The following is a 24,895-nucleotide window of genomic DNA, read 5'->3' on the forward strand; positions in this document are numbered from 1 at the left end:
TGCTGGTCTTAGGTAACATGATGGCAATTAAAACCCAAAATACTTTAAAAGCAAAATGCCATAATGTTATTTTGTTTCCTAAAACCAAATAAACAGATGTGAATTATTTGTTCAAACAAAAAGCACTCATTTAAAAATGGCAATATTTTTAATAGTATTCTAGGTTTCTAGTTGCCCTTTATTAACCTATCTCCAACATAGTATTTCCTTCTTAAATCTTAAGATACACTTAAGCACGAGGAGTACTCTTTTTTGCTTTTTTTATGAATTGGGATAGTGTGCACGCTACAAAATAGAATTAAACCCTCCCTGCTTTATTTCAAACAATACTTCATATTCTATATTCTATTAAAAAGACAAATGCTCCATTATAGTACCCAAAGAAAGTTGTGAAAAGTTATTTCACTAGTATCAATATTTAATATGTACTTGAGTATTCTTAAATTGAAGAAAATGTTGAGATGTAAGTTCCTTTATAATAAAAGATAAATTGTCTCTATTAGTTGTCTTTTATGTTGTTTTTCCACTTATTCCCAGGGAAAGAAATATGCCTATTCCAATGCATTAAAAATTTTTTACTTTCAATAGATTTCAGAGCACAATAAAATGCTAATTTTAAAAGATTTATATCCATATTAGGTAGCAAGTGTTTAACACATTGACTGGCACACTAGAAAAAAAAAATTTCCCTGGGGCCATGATGTTTTATTATGAAAAGAATAAAAACTTGGAAAAAAAACTATCCTTTCTAATTTAATGAAAAATTTGTTATTTTTTATTATTTTCTATGCATGAGTTATATGTAACTCACACAGCACTTGAATCAATTTTTATGCTGTACACCAATTGAGTTGTATGTGACTCATGACATACTTATTGAATTTTTTTCAGAAAATTGAGACTTCATATGCTTCACAAGGGTCCAGGTTCAAAACTAGCGTGAGTCAAATACAACTCACACTGCAGTTAATGCATTAAAATATGCCTGTAGGGAATAAAGTGGGGCTGGTTAGTGGATACAAACATATAGTTAGATAGATAGAAGGAACAACATTTGATAGCACAACAAACTGAGTGTAATCAACAATAACTTAGGGTATACTCGAAAACAAATAAAAGAATAGAATTGGAATATTCCTAACACAAAGAAATGTTAAATGCCTGAGGTGATGGATACCCCAATTACCCTGATTTGATTAATTCACATTGTATGCCCATTACCAAAACATCACATGTACCTTATAAAGATATACAACCATTATGTACCCATAATAATTAAAAATTAAAAAATTAAAAAGTTTTTTAAAGATACATAAAAGGTAATTCAATCAAAAAAGACATTGTCAGGAAAATTATGAGGTATAAACATAGTATTTCCTCTTTTAGAGTTTACAAATTAGTTGAGAAGACAAAGGATACAAACAGTAGGAAATTTGTGACTAAATGTCAAATAAAAGGCACTAACAAAAAAGCTATGAGATTACATACAGAGGAATCACCATGGACAAAGAATGATTAGAAACAGCTTCCCAGAAGAAACTGAACCCACAATGCATTTGTCAGATAAGTAGCAAACATTCAGAAAATAATAGAGGTGAGAGAATCACACATAGTAAGAATCCAAAATTTTTTCCAGCATAAAATAAATATGAGCCTGTCTAAAGATGATTCCTATTACACAATAAAATTAAGAACAGTTAGAAAGATAGGTTACCAGTAAACTATAGAGGACCATCAATGCCAAACTAAGGGTTATAAAATGAAACTTAACCTGTCTAAGCCTATGGGCATTGAAATAAAAGCATCCAACAGACTTTCGCTGACACACAGAGAAAGCAATAGTATTTTAAAAGCATTTGGTTCTCGCCACACCACTGAAAGGGAGGAATGGGAGAAGAATGGATATAAAAATAGGCTTGATTTAATTTTACCAGCTTTTGCCAAGTAATAATAAAATCACAAATGAATAATGTGAACTCTTTGTTAAATTTCATTTACAAAATATGATGCTACTTTTTCTTTTGTTCTCTTTAAAGGCTAATCACTTATTTCAAGGTTGTGGGAAGTATTTCCCCCCATCTTGGTACATGTCAGAGCCAGTTATTTTTGTAGCTTTGAAGTTCCTACAATATCTGTCATTTAGTTAGGTCAGGAGATAAATGCCTGGGGTATTTTGTCCTCCAGTATGCTATTTTTCCTCAATTCATCTCTGTTTAGAAATGATTTATTCATTTTTGAAGTGTAGGATATTTTTTTAAAGATTAAAAAAATCAACAAGTCCCATGTCGACCTTATGATAGCTAAAGGCATAATTTTCCATTCATCTATTTTGTGTAAATATTTAAACTCACCTTTACAGTAATCTGATGCTTTAAAAAAATTTTTTTCTTGTTAAGTATGGCATTCAATGTGAATTGGGTCACATGGAACTCAATTTTGAAGGAAAACTTTTCTAACTTTACTGTGAAATAATTTCAAACTAACAGAAAAGTTATAAAAAAAAATACAAAGAACTCCTGTATACCCTTGACCTAGCTTCCCCAATTGTTAACATTTTACTTCATTAAATTTAACATTCTCTCATATCCACAAACATACAAATTGTCCCTGAACCATTTGAAGTAAAGTTGCAGACACGATGCCCTGTTACCCCTTGATACTTCAGCATATATCTCCTAAAACTAAGAACACTCTCCTACATAACCACGGTATCACCATCAAAACCAACAAATTAATATCAACATACTTTTATTATTTAAACCAGAGACCAATTCAAATTTCATCCATTGTTCCAATAATGTTCAGGATTCAATTCAGGATGCAATCCAGGATACTGCTTTGCATTTCACTGTCATGTCTCTTTGGTCCACTTCAATTTGGAACACTTCCTGTCTTTTCTTGACTTTGATATTTCTGAAGCATAAAGGCTGGTTACTTTATAGGAGTTTTCTCAATGTGGATTTTTCTGATGTTTTCTTGGGATTAGATGTGGCTTATGTACTTTTGGCAAGAATATCACAGAACTGATGCTACACTCTTCTAGGTTCAGTCTATCAGGAGGCACGCAATGTCAATTTTTTCCATTATAGGGATTGGTAATTTCTGTCACTTGGTTATGATGGTATCTGCCATGATTTCCCTCAGTTCACAAGTATTTTATACTTATTAAAGAGTAAATAATATTTTGTTGGCAGATACTTTGAAAGTATGCAAATATCCTGCTTCTCATTGAATTTTCACCTACTAGTTACAGAACCCATTGATGATTTTGCCCAAATCAATTATTACTCTGAGGTTTGCCAAAGGTGATTCTCTAATTTCTATATCAGGTGGTATTCTACTATAAGGTAGAGCTTTCTGTTCAACCTCTTTTACTTATTTATTTATATCAGTACATACTCATGGATTTCAATTAATCAATGAGTTAAGTCTATCGTTATTTATTTTGACATTCAAAATGTCCCAGATTTGGCCCAGGGAGTTCCTTCAAGCTTGGTCCTGTATGCTTTTGACGTGGTTTTATCATTCTTTCAACACTTCATTGTTTTCTGACACAGGAAGTCATTTCCCTAAGAAGCCCTGATTCCTTTTAATGGAAAATGATAGTTAGAAACAGAGTTCTGGGCACTAATGTGCTCATTGCTACTAGATTGTCATGGCTTCTAGGCCCCCTCAGGGATCAAAGCTAGGAAATATATGGAGGTACACATATATACATACATGCATATAATATACATGGCCCACTGCTGGTTCAATAACTGAAAGGACTGCATTTCTAATTCTAGTCTTAAGATTATCCAAAGTACAAGGCTTTGATATATATACAACAGTTTTGACATAACCCCACACAAAAGTCTAATGGAAACAGAACAGATGAGACAGAGAAGAGCAAGCAAGGAGATCTCTTCTATTAATCCACTAGTCTGAGAAAGTGTTATTCAGAAACTGTCACACCCCCAACCCATAATAACAAGTATTCTGCCTTGTTGAATAATGGTATTATTTAATAAAGTAACCACTATAGTGTGGAAATGAAAAAATTCTGAAGCACTGCTAAGTAAGATTCATCACAGATTGTAGGTTCTTCAAAAAGAAAAAGCCAACAAATATAAAAGGCTTGTATAATTCCATATATATGAAATATGCAGATGGGTCAAATTCATAGAAACAAAAAGGAGATTAGTTGTCAGTGGCTGGAAAGAGGTGGAAACGGGGAATGAGTGCTAATGCATATGGGATTTCTCTTTGGGGTGACGAAAATACTATGAATTATATAGTGGTTGCTATGATTTGAATGTATCCCCCAAAAGTTCATGTGTTAGAAATATAATCCCCAATGGGATTATATCTAGAGATAGGTTTTTAAGAGGTAATTAAGGTCAAATGAGGTCATAAGGGTGGGGCCCTAATCTAATAGGACTGCAGCCTCATAAGAAATGAAAGAAAAAGCTCTCTGAAACGCTCCTTGGCTCTTGGCATGAGATGCCTTCTGCCACACAGCAAGAAAAACCACCAGACACTGCCCCTCAATCTTGGACTTGCCAGCTTCCAGGACTGTAAGAAATAAATTTCTTCTCTTTATAAATCACCCAGTCTTAGATATTCTGTTATAGCAACAGAAAATGAAGTAAGGCAGTGGTAAGGTGGAAAACTTTTTAGTATACTAAAAACGACAAAATTGTACACTTTAAAAGGGTGAATTTTATAATATGTGAATTATATCTCAATAAGAAAGGGAGAGCCAATACTGCAAGACTCCCTACTGGCCAACCAAACATTAACTTTTGAGGATTCTTGTGTTGCCAAGCTTTTGTGGCTTTTCTGTACACCAAGCACAGCAATTCTGATAGACAGAAAACATTGCCACTTAGGTGGAAAGGCACTTCATCAGAAAAGGTCAACATGCCAAGGATATCATTGAGATTTTCAGTTTTTCACTTCATTAATTGTCACAAGACAAACTTATCATGGTTAGCTTTCTGTAGCATTTGAACATATAGGTATGCTTTGGAATTTCACTGTTAGAATCCTGTAATCTCTGGATTTAGAATATTCAATTCAGCAAATGTGTGGTGCATGGTTTTGGGACTATATGTGAATATCATCTCAATTCAGCCACAGTTTGTCCACTTGCTGGCATCTCCCAGATCTAGGCTTGCTGTGAACTTTTCATCCAGTTGTTAATGAAATGTCTGTAGGGAACCTCCTTATAATAGGAAGTGAATTCTCTTCTTACTGTCATCATGAACTTGAGTTTGGCTAACCAGAGAGCACAGTTAACTTTTTCTTCAATGCTTGCTGGCTTCAATCAAAAGGACTGAAATGAAGGAATTAAAGTAAAAATTTTGTTATTCAAAATTCACAAAAATAAATGAATATAAAACAAATTTAAATAATTATGCTTTCAAATGATGTTTTTCTAAATCTATAGCACTTATACTTGTGAAGTTATTGAAGCTTAAAACTGCACTAAGAATTTTGAGATACTCTGTATTTTTACAGAAAATCTCAAATTTAGTCATAGTTATTTAAGAAGAAATAGTAGCTGGGAAATTCAATACCATAACCTACACAACTTATACCCCCTAATGATAGAGATTATTTCCTTTTTCAAAAAAAAAAAAAAAAAAAGAATTGGAAAAAGAAACAAGAAGTGTAATAATTGCTTGGGTAGAAAAGCAAGTACAAATGAGCTAGGGCCTCATTAAGGATTACTTAACTGATCATTTTTAAACCTAAAGGTTCAATGAAAGGCATCCTGCATGCTAAAAGAACTGAATTAATAGTCATCATTCTAAAAAATTCATTGAAAAAAGCTTGAAGAAGTACCCAAAGATTAGAAAAATTCCATTGAGATATAAAATGTAGAAGCTGGCAAGGACATTAGATTTGATGATTCTAAAAATTATAAACTCATAAACCTAACTTTTACCTCTAGGAAAATAAATGGAAAAAAAATGCTAAAAACAATAGGATACTAGGCAACATATTTTTTTTGATACCCTGATCAAGGAATGAAAGAGAAAGTTTAGAAAGTCTTTTAGGTTTCCTGTAACATACACCCCTTTAGGTGGATACAAACTGACTAAACATTTCTTTTTTTTTTTTTTTCTGTGCCAAGGGTAACTCAACGAAGCATTCATTTCTAAGTGTTATCAATAGATAAGAACTATCCCATCCAAAGGGAAATAATAAACTAAGAACTAGTTTTAGGTCCAATGTTAGCTAAGTATTTTCTGCCATGACATAGACAACTCCTGGAAGTGACCACCAAGTATCTAATAAACTAAGAAGGAAACAACAGACCTGGTCAAGGTCCCTTTAAGAGCAGCTAAAACAATCAAGAGTAAGTGCACTTACAAAAATATAGACCAAAAAGACAAGACTAATTCCAGAATGACAAATGCAAAATGGGACAGGATTTATTGTAACACATGAAGGTCATAAACAGGCTAAGCATAGAATGATTATCAAATCCCAGAATATTACAATTAAAAACTGCAACCTTCAAAGCTTTCAGGAGATTATTTTAAGACAGAAAAAAAGGGGTTAGTATTATGTTATATTTCACAAAACTTATGAATACGTTACTGAAAATTCAGTTAGATTCAACAGGATTTGAATAAATGTATGGATGATCATTGGTCAGAATCAACAGAGAAGAAACTAAAGATATAAGCCTGGAAAATGTATAGTAAATATATATTTTAAGTAGCCTCAGAAAATTAAAGAAATATTTTATACCTACAGGATATGAATTATAGTAAAACATCAAGGAGGCACTGAGGAAAATAAGGTGTCAGTAGTTTAGCCTTGTGCCTACATTCAATTCACTTCTGAATCACTCTGTCTAATCAGTCAGTAACTGTAAATTCTCAAAGATTTAATAAATTACTATATCACTAGGTAATCTGAAAAGCAAGCAGGAAATCTGTATATATAACCCAGAATCCCACATTAGTTAAGCTCTATTTTTTAAAAATACTGTAATTCCTTTACAGGTTATACAACTGAGGAGAAAAGTTGTAAACCTGGGCATACTGATTAAAAAACTACTAAAATAATTTAAAAGTTTGCAAAGAAGGTTGATTAGTCAAATATCTGAGTTAGCCTTGACATCTCCCCCTCTCTCACCACATGCAGGTATGTATACAACCCTTCAATCCTGTCTATTCTATATGCTACATATTTCTGAATAACTAGTTCTCTCCATTTCCACTGCTACCATCATCTGCCACCTCAACAACCTATTATATTCAGTACCTTCTCTATGCTGCAGCCAGATCCTTTAAGATATTAAATGGATCCTTCCCCTCTACAACCTCAACTCCATTGAAAATTCCCATTCATTGTCCTTTACTTGGCTTTCAAGGCCTTGCATGTACCACTCTGGTCTGTTTTTACTCGTAACATTTCTGACTCTGAATATGTGGGGGTTTTCCACACCATGCAATCCTCCAACTCTCTGGACACCAACTGGGTGTCCTACAATTCAATTTAATCCTGACAGTATTCAGAATTAGTGTCAGACTCTACAGGTTTAAGAGCTCAGTCCCACAAGACCGAGATGCTGGTCCAACTCCCAGTTGTTGCTAGTGTTGCTAGTACTTTTTTTTTTTGTAGACTAGAGTCTCGCTCCATTGCCCAGGCTAGAGTGCTGTGGCATCAGCCTAGCTCACAGCAACCTCAAACTCCTGGGCTCAAATGACTCTCATGCCTCAGCCTCCCAAGTAGTCAAGTAGCTGGAACTACAGGCACATGCCACCACGCCCGGCTAATTTTTTCTATTATTAGTAGAGACGGAGGGGGGGGGCTCACTCTTGCTCAGGCTGGTCTTGAATTCCTGAGCTCAAGCTATCCTCCCACCTCAGCCTCCCAGAGTGCTAGGATTACAGTCGTAAGCCACCGTGCCCCACCGGTTGCTAGCACTTCTGACTGACCAGCTATAAATTCAAGGGTTCCCATGACCTCCTCCTTAGGTACAACAATTTGTTAGAATAGCTCACATAACTCAGGAAGGTACTCTCCTTACAGTTACCGGTTTAACATAAAGGATAAAACTCAAGAACAGCCAAATGCAAGGGATACACAGTGCAAATGGGTTTAGGGGAAGGCAGGGCAGAGCTTCCATGCCCTCTCCTGGCATACCACCCCCCCAGCACCTCAATGTGTTCACCAACTCCATAAGCTCTCCGAACTCTGTTGTTTAGAGGCTTTTATGAAGATCTCATTAGTAGGCATGAATGATAAATCACTAGCCATTTAGTGAGGGACTCAACCACCAGTCTTTCTCCTACTCCTGGAGGTCAGGGAGTGGGGCTGAAAAAATTCCAACCTTCTTATCCCTCCCTTGGTCTTTCTGAGGACCAGCCCCCATCCTGAAGCTGTCTAGGGACCTCCAGCCACTCTAGAGATTCCAAAGTTCTTAGGAGCTGTGTGCCAGGAACCACGGACAAAGACCAAGAATCTATTTCCCATTACGTAACACTCTGAACTTTACTTCATGCAGCTCCCACTTTGTTAACTAAACTCTAGCCTTTCTGGCTTCTCTGGGACCCCTAAGACACCAGGCTCTTTCCCACCCAAAGAGCTGGGCACATGCTAACCCCTCTGTAGGGAGCACTCTTCCCCTCCTTAGCTTTTGCTGTACCTTAAATACCAGTTGCTAAAAGAGGCTATCCCCGATCCTTCCATCTAAAATAGAAATCCTTTGTATTTCCCCCCTCATACTCTTTCCTTTCACAGCACTAATAGCAATTTGAAATTCCATATTTGTGTATTTGCTTTACATCTTTACCCCCTACTAGACTCTAAAGTTTCTCAAGGGCAGAAACCATGTCAGTTTAGTTGACCATTCTTTGCCCAGTGCCTTGAATAATGCCAGGCATCTAGCAGATGTTTAATTCATTGAATAAACAAAAGCATAAATAAAATTTTTATGTACTTCATTTTGATATAATTTGAATGAAAATTCTGATAAGTAACCCTTGAAAAGGATAGAGTTGAGGAGTACTGAATTTAACTGTTTAAATGGGCATACCATAAAAGATAATGACAGCTTTTTCCATTTCCATTATGAGTAGAATAAGAATAATGGTAGCTAATATTTACTGAAACTTTACCATGTTTCAGGCACTTTACATGTATTAACTCATTGATCCTTAGGATAACCATGTGGGGTAGTTTGCAGGTGAAGACTTAAGGCCAGAGAGGTTAAATAACTTGCCCTAGATTAAACAGACATGAGAGAGCTGAGAGTTTAGAACCCAGGTGATCTGGTTCAACCATGTATGTCTTTTAGAATAAAAGGAAGCAAGTTTAATGTAATATAATTCATTTAGAAAAAAGAAATAAATCTGACTATCAAAACAGTAAATTTCTAAAGAAATTCCTTCTCTGAACAGCTTAAAAAATTTCATCACAGTCTCTCATTTGTAACGGAAGAAATTTATAAAAATGTACATAGCAGCAATGTTTGAAATAGTTAAAAACTGGAAACAACCTAAAGTTCATTAATACAGTGAATAGAGAACAAAAATTTTTTTTTTTTTTTTTTTTTTTGAGACAGAGTCTCACTTTGTTGCCCCGGCTAGAGTGAGTGCCGTGGCATCAGCCTAGCTCACAGCAACCTCAGACTCCTGGGCTTAAGCGATCCTACTGTCTCAGCCTCCCGAGTAGCTGGGACTACAGGCATGAGCCACCATGCCCGGCTAATTTTTTTTGTATATATATTTTTAGTTGGCCAGATAATTTCTTTCTATTTTTAGTAGAGACGGGGTCTCACTCTTGCTCAGGCTGGTCTCGAACTCCTGACCTCGAGCGATCCACCCGCCTCGGCCTCCCAGAGCTAGGATTACAGGCGTGAGCCACTGCGCCCGGCCGAGAACAAAAATTTTAAAGTAAAAAACAACATGGATGAATCTCAAAAACTGTGTTAAAGAAACAAGCTGCAGAAAAATGTTTATAATATTATTTATATAAAATTCAAAAACGAACAAAACTAAACATACTATTTAGAATATAAATGAAAAATCTATGAAGAAAAGCAAGAGAATGATTAACTCAAAACTTGGGACAACGGGGAAGAAGAGGAATGCAAATGGGAAGGAACCTATAAGTGGTTTCAAAAGCATTGGTAATGTATTCTATGTCTTAAACTGGAGAGCAGGTACACTCCCATAATTTTTTTTTCCTTTATGCTTCATAGATGTGATGTGTTTTTTTTTTTTCACATATGTCAAGCTACAGCTATACTATGTCATCAATCCAGAAGGAAAGACCCAGGTGGATAGGGAAAGCACAAGGAAGCAATATCATATGGTAAAAATCTGATAAGAGGGAGGCCAGGTGTGGTGGTTCACACCTGTAATCCTAGCACTTTGGGAGGCCAAGGCAGTAGGATCGCTTGAGGCCAGGAGTTTGAGATCAGCCTGAGCAAGAGCAAGATCCTGTGTCTACAAAAAGAATAGAAAAATTAGTTGGACACAGTGGTGCCTGCCTATAGTCCCAGCTACTCAGGAGGCTGAAGCAGGAGAATCACTTGAGTCCAGGAATTTGAGGTTGCAGTGAGCTATGATAACACCACTGCATTCCAGCTCAGGTGACAGAGACATTGTATCAAAAAAAAAAAAAAAAAACCTGATGAGAGGGTCCAAAAATTATAAGTGCTATGCTGATACTGAACACCTGGCTTTCTTCTTTCCATATCTTTAGTGCTTGGTGCCTGTACTCAATTTCCTGACTACAAACATTTGGTAATTCATGTGAGGAAGGGATAAGTGGGTCAGAGCTACCACTGACATACAGAAACAAAAAGCCACTTTTAAAAAAACTAACAGTATACTGATGACTCCTGTCACCAAAACTCCCTGCCTCCATGGAATTTGCTATATACTGGTAGATGGGGCTAACAAGCATATTTTCAGTTTAGGCTGAAGTCCCTCAGAGAGGACTGACCTGACTATAGCAGAAGTAGTACCCCTAATGGACAGTTTTAAAAGATCTTTCAGACTCTCTTATATGTCTTGAAATCCAAGTGTCTATTGTTATAACCACAAAAGACAGCTTAAGGAAAGGGGTTGAGGATATGGTTGAATGACTGACTCCCTGCCCCTCTGTTAATAGGTCATTTTCATCACTTATCTCCATACTGAGTAACTAAAACTACCTAAATGACTAAGTGCTGAGACAACGATCACATTGTCATCTGTAATACAACTCTCAGTTTCAAATTTTCCTTTTATCAAAACATGATTGATCTTACTGGAAGTAAACATAAATGTAAAATTACAAAAGCATTTGTGTAAGTAAAATGTCACTTTTACACACTGAAATAAAATGAAATTTTTAACTTGGAAAAAAGGTTCTTTTCTATAAAAGAAAAAGTCTGAAAACATAACTATATCATGGATCTTCAAACAGAAACGGCAGAGGACAGAAATATGGAGCATTTTTATGAACCTGATGAATGTTTATGTCCTTCCCCACCAAAGAGTAGACTGATTTTCCCTTCCTTCCCTTAGCCTTCATGTCACCAACTTTTCCCTTGACTTTCCTACTCTATGCTGTAAGCTCTTGTTTTCCAGTTAAATACATTAAGAGAGGGGCTGTGTGAGCAAAGGAAGGGCTAAGTGATAAAATAAAGCCAAGGGATGATGAACTTGGGATAGGAATTACCTAGGTAGGTGACCATTATCATGTGTAAACATGATAGGAGAAAGTGAAGTGTATGTATTATATGTGGGGAAAAACAGAACGCTAAGAACATTAGAAATGGGAACTAAAGGTTTCTCATATTTCACAATTTTAACAAATACTTTACTTTTAATTTAGTTAATTCATATACTGTACTTTATTCACAACATGCTAGTCATGAAACTTAATTCAGGCTTCATTTTCTGAGGTGGTATAATACAGTCGTTTGAAGCATAAGCTCTGAAGTCAGGCACCCTGGGTTCAAATCCTTGCTCTGTCATTTATTTAACATCACCACGCCTTGTTTTTGTCACATGTAAAATGGGAATAATAATAGCAACTATACTTTAAGGTTGTTGTAATAAAAAAATGTGTTAGTGTACGTAAAGAACTTAACACAATGCTTGACACAGAGTAGGCACTGAATAAGTGTAAGCTACTGTCATTATTATTTACCAGAGCGTTTCTGCATTGTTTCAGTACTTTTACAGGCTGCTGGTGTTGACTACTCTACCACTTAAAAATTATCTTCTGTGGAAACAACCCAAATGCCCATCAATCCACGAATGGATTAGTAAACTGTGGTATATGTATACCATGGAGTATTACTCAGCTATAAGAAATAACGGTGATATGACATCTCTTTGGTTCTCCTGGAAAGAGTTGGAACCCATTATATTAAGTGATGTACCCAAAGAATGGAAAAACAAGCATCACATGTACTCACCAGAAAATTGGTTTCCCTGATCATCACCTAAATGCACATCGGGGAAGGGTACCAATTGGATATCAGACTGAGACAGGGGGGTGGGGGATGGATGTATGCCTACATGATGAGTGCTTTGCGCACCGTCTGGGGAATGGTCATGCTTGAAGGTGCTGACTCGGGGAGGTGAGGGGTGGGGGGAGGGGATGGAGGTATGACTACATGGTGAGTGCCAGGCGCACTGTCTGGTGAATGGACACGCTTGAGGATGTGACTCAGGAGGATGGGTGGGACATGGACAATGTATATAACCTGAACTTATGTACCTCCATGATGAGCTTAAATAAAAAAAATAAAAAAAAATGACCTTCTATTTGAATATCTAATCATTTTAATTTGTAATTATTCTTTGAAATCTGGATTCAGCTACATGCCAGCATATTGAAAACTGCTAACCTCATATTTTAACAATACTTCTTTGCACTATTTTTTTAGTGGTCTCTCTAGGGATAACAACATACATCCTTCTCTCTTCACAGTCTACTGAGAGTTAATATTGTACCACTTCATGTAAAATGTAGGAACCTTCCAGTCAACTTTCCTGAACTTTATGCTATAATCAGTATATTATTTACAAATGCTACAAACTTCATGATATAATGTAATTTTTACCTTAGAGTCAGATGTATTTTAAAGAAAATGAGAGAAATAAGTATATTTACCTATATATTTACCATCTCTGGTGCTCTTCATTCCTTGTAAGATCCATTTCTTTCCTGAAGAATTCCCTTTAGCATTTCTTCCAGTGCAGGTCTGCTGGCAACAAAATCTCATTTGCGTTTATGCAGTGTTATTCCCTCTTTCCAAGTATTGACTCCCTTTCAATTTCTGCTTGTTTATGGTCACTCTCCAGTGCCTTCAGAGAGTTGTAGGTTTTTTTGTATTTTGTCCAGAATTTATAATGGTTTTTTGCAGGAGGATTAGTTCAATATGAGCTATTCCCCCATTACTGGAAGTGGCTCGTATTTTAAGATGCCAGAAAAGTTTTAAATATTCAAACATTATTCTCAGACATGTGATCATAGGTGAAAGATGGATTACAATGCTTAAAAATGATATATTCATAGTTAATCATTATTATTCCATAAATTAATATATGTGGTCTATTAGATTATAATTCAGCAACCTAAATTATTTCAGCATTCTATTTTCCCACATATAATATATATACTTTCTCCTGTGTAAACTCAGTAAAGATCATCTACCTAAACATAATCATGTACTTGGTTGTCTCTCCTACTACAGTTTTGTTTTGCTTTTGCTTTTTGTTTGTTTAATAAGCAACAGAAACCAGCTCTGGTTAACTTTACCAGAAAAGAAATTTATTGCAAGGAAATTATGTAAATCACAGAATCAATGGAAGCCTAGAGAATCAGGCTCCAGAGGAAACCAAAGGAGGCAAGGCATGGGAAAAATCCTCAACCACAGACTCAGGTCCCGTATCCCCTGGAACCTACTGAACACTCACTCTCACTCCCCACCTGCATACTGCTGGACTCCCAACTACTCCACAGCTGCTTCATCTAATTAACCTAAAACCAGTACTTCCCTTAAAAATCAGTGCCCTGGACAGAACTATCTGACTGGTTCACTGTCTAACTACCAGGATAGACAAGTGAAGCCTACCTCATCATACATGCTGTCATCCAGAAAATAAGAAAGGCATGTAGCTTTAAATTATTTCTAATATGTTATCATTAATTATAAATTGGAAACTATAATACAAATTATTGGCAAGAGAGCAAACAGGGCAAAATCATACACTATAAGGATTTGGTAAAAATAACTTGTCATGCTTGATCCTTTCTTGGCTCAGTGCTTCTAATTATTTTGGAGTTAAAAGTTATACCCAACTTAAAATCTGGTGTACAAAGCTCTCTCATTTATAAAACAAATGAGGAAGAATAACTTCAGCTGGAAGAAGATTCCTGCTTTTCAAAAGTACTCATTGCTAGATTCCTTCAAATAACTGTTTCCCCCATTATAATTAAAATAAAATTAGATTTTAAAAAAAACTCCATTTTTTCCCACTTTCTGAATCAGGACACAGGTTTTAACCAATTATTTTCTGCATTTATACCAAGAACATCATTTTATTCATTCACAGATTCATGCACTTTAAGATGCCTGACCTCACAGAATTTACATCACTAAACTGAAATAACTGAGTACATATGAAACAACTTCTCTCCTGCAACTACTAAAATCAAGCTAATATAAAGTACCAGAGGTACCAGTATTGAACAGTAAGGAAAAACTGTGAAAGATTGAAATTTAATGGGTGCCTTGGCAAGCTCTTCTATTTGTCTGTCATTGACTAGGCTATTTCATAACTCTGTAGAAAAAGAAATTATATAAAATTGGCCAGGCATGGTGGCTCACACCTATAATCCTAACATTCTGGGAAGCTGAGGTGGGAGGACTGCTTGAGGCTAGGAGTTGGAGACCAGCCTGAACAAGAGCGAGACCCTGTCTCTACAAAAATTAGAAAAATTAGCCGGGCATGGTGGCACGTGCCTGCAGTCCCAGTTACTTGGGAGGCTGAGGCAGGTGGATCATGTGAACCCAGGAGTTTGAGGTTGCTGTGAGCTAGGCTGGTGCCACTGAACTCTAGCTCAGGCGACAGAGCAACACTCTGTCTCCAAAAAGAACAAAAGAAAGAAAGAAAAAGAAGTCATAGAAAATTGACACTAATACAAATGATTCCTGCCCATAGAAATGCAAATTGTGTCCTGTAGAAAGCAACTGATTACTGTCCAGTGGATATCTATCACTTTCACATTCATTTCAGCATTCCTTATTTGACTATAAACACACACTACATACATACTATATATATATACACTATATAGTATACACTTGATACACTGCTACTATAGATTTTTTTTTTTTTTTTTTTTTTGCAGAGTCTTGCTCTGTTGCCTAGGCTAGAGTGCAGTAGCATCATCACTGCAACCTCAAACTCCTGGGCTCAAGCGATCCTCCTGCCTCAGGCTCCCAAGTTGCTTGGACTACAGGTGCATACCACTGCACCTAGATAATTTTTTCTGTTTTTAGTAGAGACAGGGTCTCACTCTTGCTCAGGCTCATCTTGAACTTCTGACCTTAAGTGATCCTCCTGTTTTGGCCTCCCAGAGTGCTAGGATTACAGGTGTGAGCCACCACGCCCAGCCTACTATAGATATTTATTATACAGTATAAAAACTTATACTACTATACATATACATAATTATACAGCATTCAGTATAAACATACACATGCGTATACATATATATTTAATATTATAGACAGTATAGAAAATAAGAACTGTCCTAATATTTACATGGGAGATCATTTCTATCACTTAAAATAAGAATCTAGTAAATAACTATGAATCCTAGACTGACTCCTGCATTTTAACTCTTCACCTAATTTTATAGTATAATGAGGAACTGTGAACTAAAATAAAATCTTAAGGGTCCTTCCAACTGGCTGACTGAATGGACCCCCTCTTGGCCAAGGGGATACCCTAAAACTAAATTGCCTGCCACAAGGAGGGAGGTCAGACATGCCTCATCATGTTCCCCCATTCTTGGAGACATCCCTTATAATCCACTAACAGGCCTAAGGCTATACAAGACAAACCTGCAAGTCTTCAATTTATATACAACAAATATATGACTTCTGGCTTGTCTCTGATTAACAGCTCTTTATCTCAAAACATTCCAAGCCTTTACACAAAGCTTCAAGTCTTTAACCAATTACAAGTCAAACAATCTTTAAACCCACTTACAAGCTGTAAGCCCGCCCCCCTTGAGACGGCCCACTTTTTCAGGCCAAACCAACGTATGCATTCCACGTACTGATTTATGACTTTACCTGTAACCCCCGTCTCCCTGAAATGTATAAAACCGAACTATAACCCAACCACAGTGAGTCTACTTGCTCAAGGCTTCTTGGGCGTGGCTCCAGGTCATGGTCCTCAAATTTGGCTCAGAATAAATCTCTTTAAAATTATTTTACAGAGTTTGGCTTCTTTTCCGTTAATAGAACACAATTCACAATTTGGCTTCAAGAGTGTTTCTTTTCATAGGCACACGGTTAAGTAATTTTATCTTCTCAATTAGACACAGGACAAACCAAAGTGTTTTTCCTACTCTCATACACCACTCAACATAACACTTTGACACTAGATATGTGTAGGTTTCTCCTGACACAACAAGCAATTCTCTAGCATATACCAACTAAGTGCCCCATGTCAATTCTGACACTAACTGGAGATAGCCACAGATCCCACAGGTTAAGGGCTCAGTCCCATAACCCTCCCCTCACTTCTGATGCCAATCACAAGCCCCAGGTTCTGACCAAATGGCTATAAATCATGGTTCATATGACCCCCTCCTGGGTTTAGTTAATTTGCTAGAGTGGCTCACAGAACTCAGGAAAACACTTAAGTTTACCCATTTATTATAAAGAATATTACAAAGGATACAGATGAACCCCCAAATGGAAGAGAAGCAAGGCATGTAGGAAGAGACATGGAGTTCCATGCCCTCTCTGGGCATGCTACCCTCCAGGAACCTCCACGTGTTCAGCTATCTGGAAGTTCTCTGAACCCAATCCTTTTGGATTTTTATGGAGGTTTTCTAATGTAGGCATGTTACATTCTATCAATGACCATGGGTAATCAAATCAACCTTTAGCCCCTCTCCCCTTCCCAGAGACTGTGGGTGCGGCTGAAAGATCTAATCACATAGTTGGTTCCTTTGGCAATCAGCCCCTCAGGAGACTCCAGCTACCAATAATCTCATTAGCATTCAAAAACCACTTATCACTTTGGAGATTTCAAGGATTTTGGATATTGTATGCAGGAACCAGGGGCAAAGACCAAATATATATCTTATTATATCACAATTCACATATAGGTTAAATATCCACTAGTTAACAGCTTTCTCATAATCAATTTTTAATAATAAAATCAGTTTCACAGCCAGAAAAGACCATTTTCTTTTGAAGTCTTCACTACAACGGAATTCCACAATTCAGTTGCAAATATTCTTAATGTAATTTCAAGTAATAACAATTATTAGTATAAGAATTAGTTATAATAAAATGATTTTTAAAAATCCATTGGCAATGAGTTCTACGCAGTATGGTAGCAGTTCATTTTAGATGCATATTTCAAATTTTTACATTTAATCCTACCTACGGAGTAATTTCCAAAGTGATATTTCCTGAAGTCAAAACCCAGACTTCATGTCTCTAGAGTAATCTTGCCTTATAGTAGTTATAACTTCAGTAAGTCTATATTCCCTCCCCAAAGTAGTTCTGGCTGGCCTGGGCTTGTTGTAAATAGTTGGTTCAATCACACAGCTTTTTAAATGTCAACACCCTTAACAATTCACACAATGTACAAGGAAAGTATTGTACTTTAAAGATGGGTTTCCTCTTGTGAAATAAATTTTATTGTTTGAAAGAGTCTGCTTAAAGGAAATAGGATAGTTTCATGTTCTCTGGAAAAGAACGGAGAAGGCATCTCACTTTTCGCTTCCTTTATCCCATTTCAAGCATGACTCAGATTAAATGCTTTATGTATAACACAAAAAGTAACATATTAAAGAACACAAACATGTAAAATCTAATAATTATGTAAGCCTGTGAGATTCTCAAAAACTGTTCTGCATTTTTAATACCTGAAAATAATCAAATAATTTTATGTCAAATATAAATTTTCCAAGCTCTTCAGCATATCCCCTCTAAAATTTTAAACAAATATACTTGATATGAAAAATAGCATTTTATCCAAATATCAAATATTATACTGAGTATTTGGATAGCAAACACAAACAGTCCTAATGCCAATCATAGACTATGTTGTGAAATGTTAATGTATTTAAATTTTTTAATTATACATGGAATTAAATACTGCACTTTAAACAATTAGTTATTAATATTTCATTCATATTAAATAACAAGAACACATGAACAAGTGATACCCAATGCAGGATATTTTCAAAGGCAAATTGTACATTGTGGGAAGTCTAGTCTTGGCTTCTTAGAAAATGTCAACTGCAAACAGTTTACAGTCTACACAGATACTCACAGAAGTGCTGAATAGCTCTTCTAAGGAAAATACTAAATAATGATGCTATAATAACAGAAAAGTAAAAAAAAAAAGTACACTGAATTATATTTATACCTCTTAATCAGGCCTAATTAATAAGGCAGGCTTAATTCAACCGTCATGGTTTTGTAATAGAGGTAAAGGCCTGAAAAAGGTCAAAATGTTTTAAGATTTGTCTCTTTAAAACCCCTACCATTTTTGGGAATTAAAACCAGCATTCCTGAGGCCAACGGGGCAGGAAAATGTTTTTTGCTGTTTATTTTCTAGTATCTTAAACCAAAGGAGATGGCTCAACAGAATTGTCTGGACAAAGGTCACAAGATCATCCTCAACCAAGACCAAAACCACCAAATATAGCTGAACAATAGCCAGAAGCCATGACATGTGACTCGAGCCCAGCCACCGAACCTCCCCTCCATTTAAAAAGCTCTGTATTTCTGCTTAAAGGCAAGATGGTGGTCTTTTGAGACACCAGTCTTCTGTCCTCCTCATTTGCCGGCAAATTAATAAACTTCTCTTTCCTTTTCCTCAAACCACTTGTCCTTTGTCTTCCTTCTCACTGATTCAGCCTCAGGTACAAGTACCAAACTTTCAGTAACAGTTTCACAATAAGTTTAGTAAATAATAAAAGGTATCAAATTACTGAAAAATCCTTGTCCCAGTTTTAAACCAATTTTCAGCACAATTTAAAATAAATTTAAATAAATATCACAGTACTAATATTCTGAAAATAACCCAGAAAATAAATCATTTAGCTTATATTGCCTGCAGAGTAGGTTCTGTTCTGGCAGAATGAAGAACAGGATGTAGACATATATTGCCAACTGTATCCACAGTAGATACTTAGAGAAACTGTCCTCTCCACCAACCCTACTACAAGAGAAGCCACAGGATAATCCATGAAAAGAAATATGTGTTAAACATCTTGATTCCTCTCCAATTGTGCCCCACACATACACCTGAATGGGCTGAGAATGGGCACCTAAGATAGTCTGGCAGTTGGTAAGCAAAATACGAGAGACTTGGTAGAAGAAGTTCTGCCCAAACAGCAGCAGAACCAATCTAACACCCTTAGGCCAATCTAACTCTGTCTCTTTCTAAGGAACTATGGATACCCAGACAGTTACAGCAAGAAGAAAAGCAGATAGATTTAAAGAAGTAGCTAAGTTATCAAAAGAACACTAGGACTAAGATCCGTGAACTCCTGAAGCTATTAGATAACCCAGAATCCATAACTTTCTCAGATTCTAGAATAGCCTAACAATTCTACTCTCCATGAGGCTCTCTGTTCTCCATGAGGTTCACATAATTGCCCTATTTGTTTCTGTTCAGGAGAGGGGAGTGTGAAATTGGAATCTCACAGTTTGACTTTTCCTGAGTTCCCCTGAGGTCTTGCCAAGTGACCAAAATTTGTCTTATCATCATGTATATCCTTATAGCTTCCTATGATAAAGCATCTGAGGTGGTCTCTGTTCCTAAAAACCAAGAGTGCTAAATAAAAGATCACCTGTCTTGATTTTTAGCTCATTTTCTCTTATTAAGTCATGCCAAATTAGAAAACAGTCATCAACATTCACTTAAAAACCCTTTAAACTGATGTAATCCACTGAATAAAATAAGAAGCTGTGAGTCCATACTCATTAGATATATGGATTAAGCAGCTGATGGGCAGATAGTTGAATGGTCTATGGTTTGAATGTCTCCACCAAAGCTCATGTTGAAATTTAGTTGTTTTGTAACATTATTAAAAGGTGGGGCATTTAAGAGGTGATTAGGTCATGAGGACTCTGCCCTTATGAATTGGTTAATGCTCTTATAATGGGAGTGGGTTAGTTATCAAGGGAATGGGCTCTTGATTAAGTTCAGCCCCCTTCCTTTCTCTGTCTCTCATGCTCACTTGCTATGTGATGCCTTTCATCATGGGATCACCCTCACCAGATGCCAGAGCCATGTCTCTTGGACTTCCCAGCTTCCAGAACCATGAGCTAAATAAATTTCTATCATTTATAAATGATCCAGTCTATGGTATTCTGTTATATGGATGTGGAAGGAAAACTCAAACTTACAGAAGAATGCCATCTAATAAGTGCTGCAGAAATGACAGACTTTGAAAATCATTTTATAACCACAGTAATCACTGATTCAAGCAAAATCACTGGTGAGGGCTTAAACCCTGGGTAAAAGTTTTATAAGAAATAGGATATTAGGCCAGGCACAGTGGCTCACACCTGTAATACTAGAACTTTGGGAGATCAAAGCAGGATTCCTTGAGACCAAGAGTTCAAGGCCAGCCTGAAAAAGAGCAAGAGCAAGACCCTGTGTCTACAAAAAAATAGAAAAATTAGCCAGTGGTGGTGGCATGTACCTGTAGTCCCAGCTATCAGGAGGCTGAGGCAGGAGGATCACTTGAGCCCAGGAGTTTGAGGTTGCAGTGAGCTATGATCACGCAATTGACCTCATGCCCAGACAACAAAGCAAGACCCTATCTCCAAAAAAAAAAAAACAAAAACAAAAAAACAAAAAAGTCCTCATAAAAGACAAAGAGGGCTGATTAACTGTTCCATCTTACAAGAGATTAAAGACACATGACATCTAAATTCAATGCATGATCCTATATTGGGGAAAACTGTTACTGGACATTACTGAGACAACTGGCTGAATGTGAACATGAGAATATACCAGATAGTAGTATACATCAAGGTCAAGTTTCCTGAATTTTATAATTATATGTTGGTTATATAAAAGAATGCCCTTGTTCTTAGAAAATATTCACTGAAAAATATGGGGGAATAAGAGGGCATGACTGCAAATTAAAAACAAAGTATGGCAAGGGGAGGGTGGGAGCATGTATGAAAGCAAATGTGACAGGATGTTAACAATTGGTAAAATGGCTGAGGGGGCATTAGAAGTCTTTGTACTATCCTTACAATCCCTTAGTAAATTTGAAATTATTTCAAAATAAAAAGATTTTTTAAAATAGCTGAGCTTACAAAAAAGAGAGAACGCTCCTGTTTATCAAAAAGTAGGAACCAAAACCAAAGCGGTAGGCATTTGAAGCTGTGTTAGAAGAGAAAAGGTAAAGTATAGGGAAAGGGAAAGCAGGAGTACCCCAGTATACATCTTGAGTTGATGAGACAGAACTAAAACACTAGGAGGAGCAGGGTGGTTAGTGTTCTCTAGGGAGGAGAGAAGTTCAGAGAGAGAACTCCAGAGGGTTCTCCTTGAGAATTTAGCTGAGAACTGACAGCACATACAAATGATAAAACCATAAGGCTGGAGAAAGAACTAGAAATTATTACAGATAACAGTGCTTGGCACTCATACAGAGCTAGGAATGGCGCCTGTTCTGACTGGCCCAACAGAAAAACTTTGTGATTCACAGTCATTGGGTAAAGTATACAGAAAAGTCTTGGCTCAGGAGTAGGAAATTATTAGCCCTAGACTGAGCACTACTCAGACCCTGACTAATAAATCTTAAAGTTCTGAAGGGATCAAACTATTTTCAAACCATTTAACTGCATCCCAGAATAAAGCCCAAAATTATTTATAAAAGATAAAAATGTATCTAAAAATGTAATAATCACAATGTCTGGCATTTAATCAAAAATTACCAGGCATCCAAAGAAGCACAAAAATATGACCCATAAGGAGAAAAAAATTCATCAAAACCAACCCAACACTGACAGAGATGTTATAATTAGGAGATGAGAATATTAAAACAATTATTATAACTATATTCAATATGTTAAACAAATATAGTAAACATGAAAGAAATAAAGACCCAAATCAAACTTCTACAGATAAAAACAATATATGATATGAAGAATACTCTGGATAGAACTAACAGCATATTAGACACTACAAAATAAAAGATTAGTGGCCTTGAAGACATAGCAATAGCAACTTCACAAAATGAAACCTAGAAGGAAAAGAGATTTTTTTTTAAAAAAAACAGAGCATAAATGAACTATGGGACAACTTCAGCCAGCCTACTGTACGTATAATTGAAATCCCTAAAACAGTGGTAGGATGCGGGGCACACAGAAAAAATATTTGAAGAAATAATGGCCAAAACTTCCCCAAATTTGTTAAAAACTATGAACCCATGGAACCAGGAAGCTCAATGAACCCCAAGCACAAGAAATATGAAAAAGACCTATGCCAACCCACATCATAATCAAATTACTCAAAATCAGTGATGAAAAGTATTAAAAGCATCCAGAGAAAAGCAGACACAAGTACAAAGGAAGAAGGATAAAGATGATAGCAGATTTCTCATTCAGAAACAAGGCAAATGAAAAGAGAGTGGACCAACATCTTTAAAGTAATGAAAGAAAAAATTCCCAATCTGGAAATCTATACCCAGTGAAAATATCTTTCAAAATCAAAGACAAAACAAAGACATTTTTGGATATATTATACAAAAGGTGAGAGAACTTTTCAGCAGCCAATCCACACCATAAGAAATATTTTTTAAAAGTGCTTTAGGCAGAAAAAAAAAAATCACACCATATTAGAAATATGGATCTACAAAGAGAAATGAAAGGACTGAAAATAGTAATGATAATGGATGAATATTTAAAATATTTCTTCTCATTATTTAAATCTCTTTACTGAAAAGATAATTGACTATTTAAACAAAAATAACAATATGGTATGGAGCTCATAACTTATAGAAAAGTAAAATGGATGACAACCATAGCAGAATGATCACAAGGGGAGAAATGGAAGTAATTTATTAGAAGGTTCTTATACATGAAGTGGTATAATATCACTTGAAAGTACACTGTGATAAAGGATATATGTTATAAATCCCAAAGCAGTCACTGTAATAACCAGTTTTTACTAATAAGCCAACAAAGAAGATAAAATGGGATTGTAAAAAAATTTCAATTAATCAAAAAGAAGGAAGAAAAGAAGGAAACAGAGAACAAAGAACAAATGGGACAAACAGAAAACAACCAGAAGATGAATTTAAATCTAACCTTGAAGCCTGTAATCCTAGCACTCTGGGAGGCCAAGGCAAGAGGATCGCACAAGGTCAGGAGTTCGAGACCAGCCTGAGCAAGAGCAAGACCCCATCTCTACTAAAAATAGAAAGAAATTATCTGGATAACTAAAAATATATATAGAAAAAATTAGCCGGGCATGGTGGCACATGCCTGTAGTCCCAGCTACTCGGGAGGCTGAGGCAGAAGGATTGCTTGAGCCCAGGAGTTTGAGGTTGCTGTGAGCTAGGAGGACGCCACGGCACTCTAGCCCAGGCAACAGAGCAAGACTCTGTCTCACAAAAATAAATAAATAAATAAATAAATCTAACCTTGAAAACTTGAATGGGATTTGCAAAAATGAAAATTCTTCTGTTAGGGTAGAAGATTTATGAGTGACTTTTTATTCTTTCTCAAATTTGCTGTTTAATAATAAAAGATAAAACTCTAAGCCACTATGATTTTTTTTTAATAAAACATCATAAAGAGTGGTCAGACATATATTTTAATATGTAATAAATATATATTTTAAATTTTTAAAATACCCACATACATACACAGCTTAAGAAGAAGCAGATTACTAACATTTTGAAGACCCCAGTGTACCCTTTGCACCCTAGGCAACCACTATTCTGAATTCTGAATTAATCACTTCCCTGCTCTTCTTTATGATTTTACCAGAGGTATATGAAATCCTGAATAATAGTATTTGTTGTAAATTTTTAATTTTTGTAAATATAGAATCATATTGTATATATTCCTATGTGATGTGCTTTTTTCACTCAACACTATATTTATGATATTTACCCATGTTGGCATGTGTAGCTATGGTCCATTTGCAGTATATTTATTCATTCTATTGATAGACATACGGGTTATTTCCAGAGTTTTGCTCTTAGAAACAGTGCTTATCAACATTTTGTACGTCTCTTAATTTAAATGGATATGTGTCAGAGTAGAATCACTATATTATGTTTCTAGATTTTATGGTCGCTCTGTGTCATTATCCCCATTAATAAATTGAAACTTACAGAGCCCAAGAAACTTGTTAAGGTCACATAGCTAGGTAGTAGAGTTAAAAACAAATAAATTCTACTTCTTCATGTAAAAGAAAAAACTCAAAGTTAGGTACCTCATACTCCTGGAAACATGTAATTATCAAAAAGAATCCTGATCAATAATGTTTTGTCTCATTTTAACAAAAGGTGAAAGAGGAGGTCTTAGCAATGACTCCACTCAATTCTACTGCTGGATCACTGACAGCAACTTCATAACGATAAGACCACAGGACTAAAACTTTTATCCCGTTAAAATATATTGTACTTCATCATGCCTGAAAATTGA

General features: G+C 35.9%; 1 protein-coding gene across 3 annotated transcripts in view; it reads right to left on the reverse strand.

Moving 5' to 3' along the window:
* The window catches only part of LOC123636962 (WD repeat containing planar cell polarity effector), a 316,119-nt gene that overhangs the window by 278,071 nt on the left and 13,153 nt on the right, over positions 1 to 24,895 (reverse strand). For 2 of the 3 annotated variants that reach the window (XM_045549713.1, XM_045549709.1), the window contains exon 1: positions 13,123 to 13,201. The exons of the other annotated variant lie outside the window; for it this stretch is intronic. The gene's annotated coding sequence lies outside the window, so the exon portion shown is untranslated. Of the gene's footprint in view, positions 1 to 13,122; positions 13,202 to 24,895 lie in introns of those variants that run through there. 3 annotated transcript variants of the gene reach the window in all.

This window comes from Lemur catta, chromosome 4 (assembly GCF_020740605.2).
Source record: "Lemur catta isolate mLemCat1 chromosome 4, mLemCat1.pri, whole genome shotgun sequence".
NCBI classification, from domain to species: Eukaryota; Metazoa; Chordata; class Mammalia; order Primates; family Lemuridae; genus Lemur; species Lemur catta.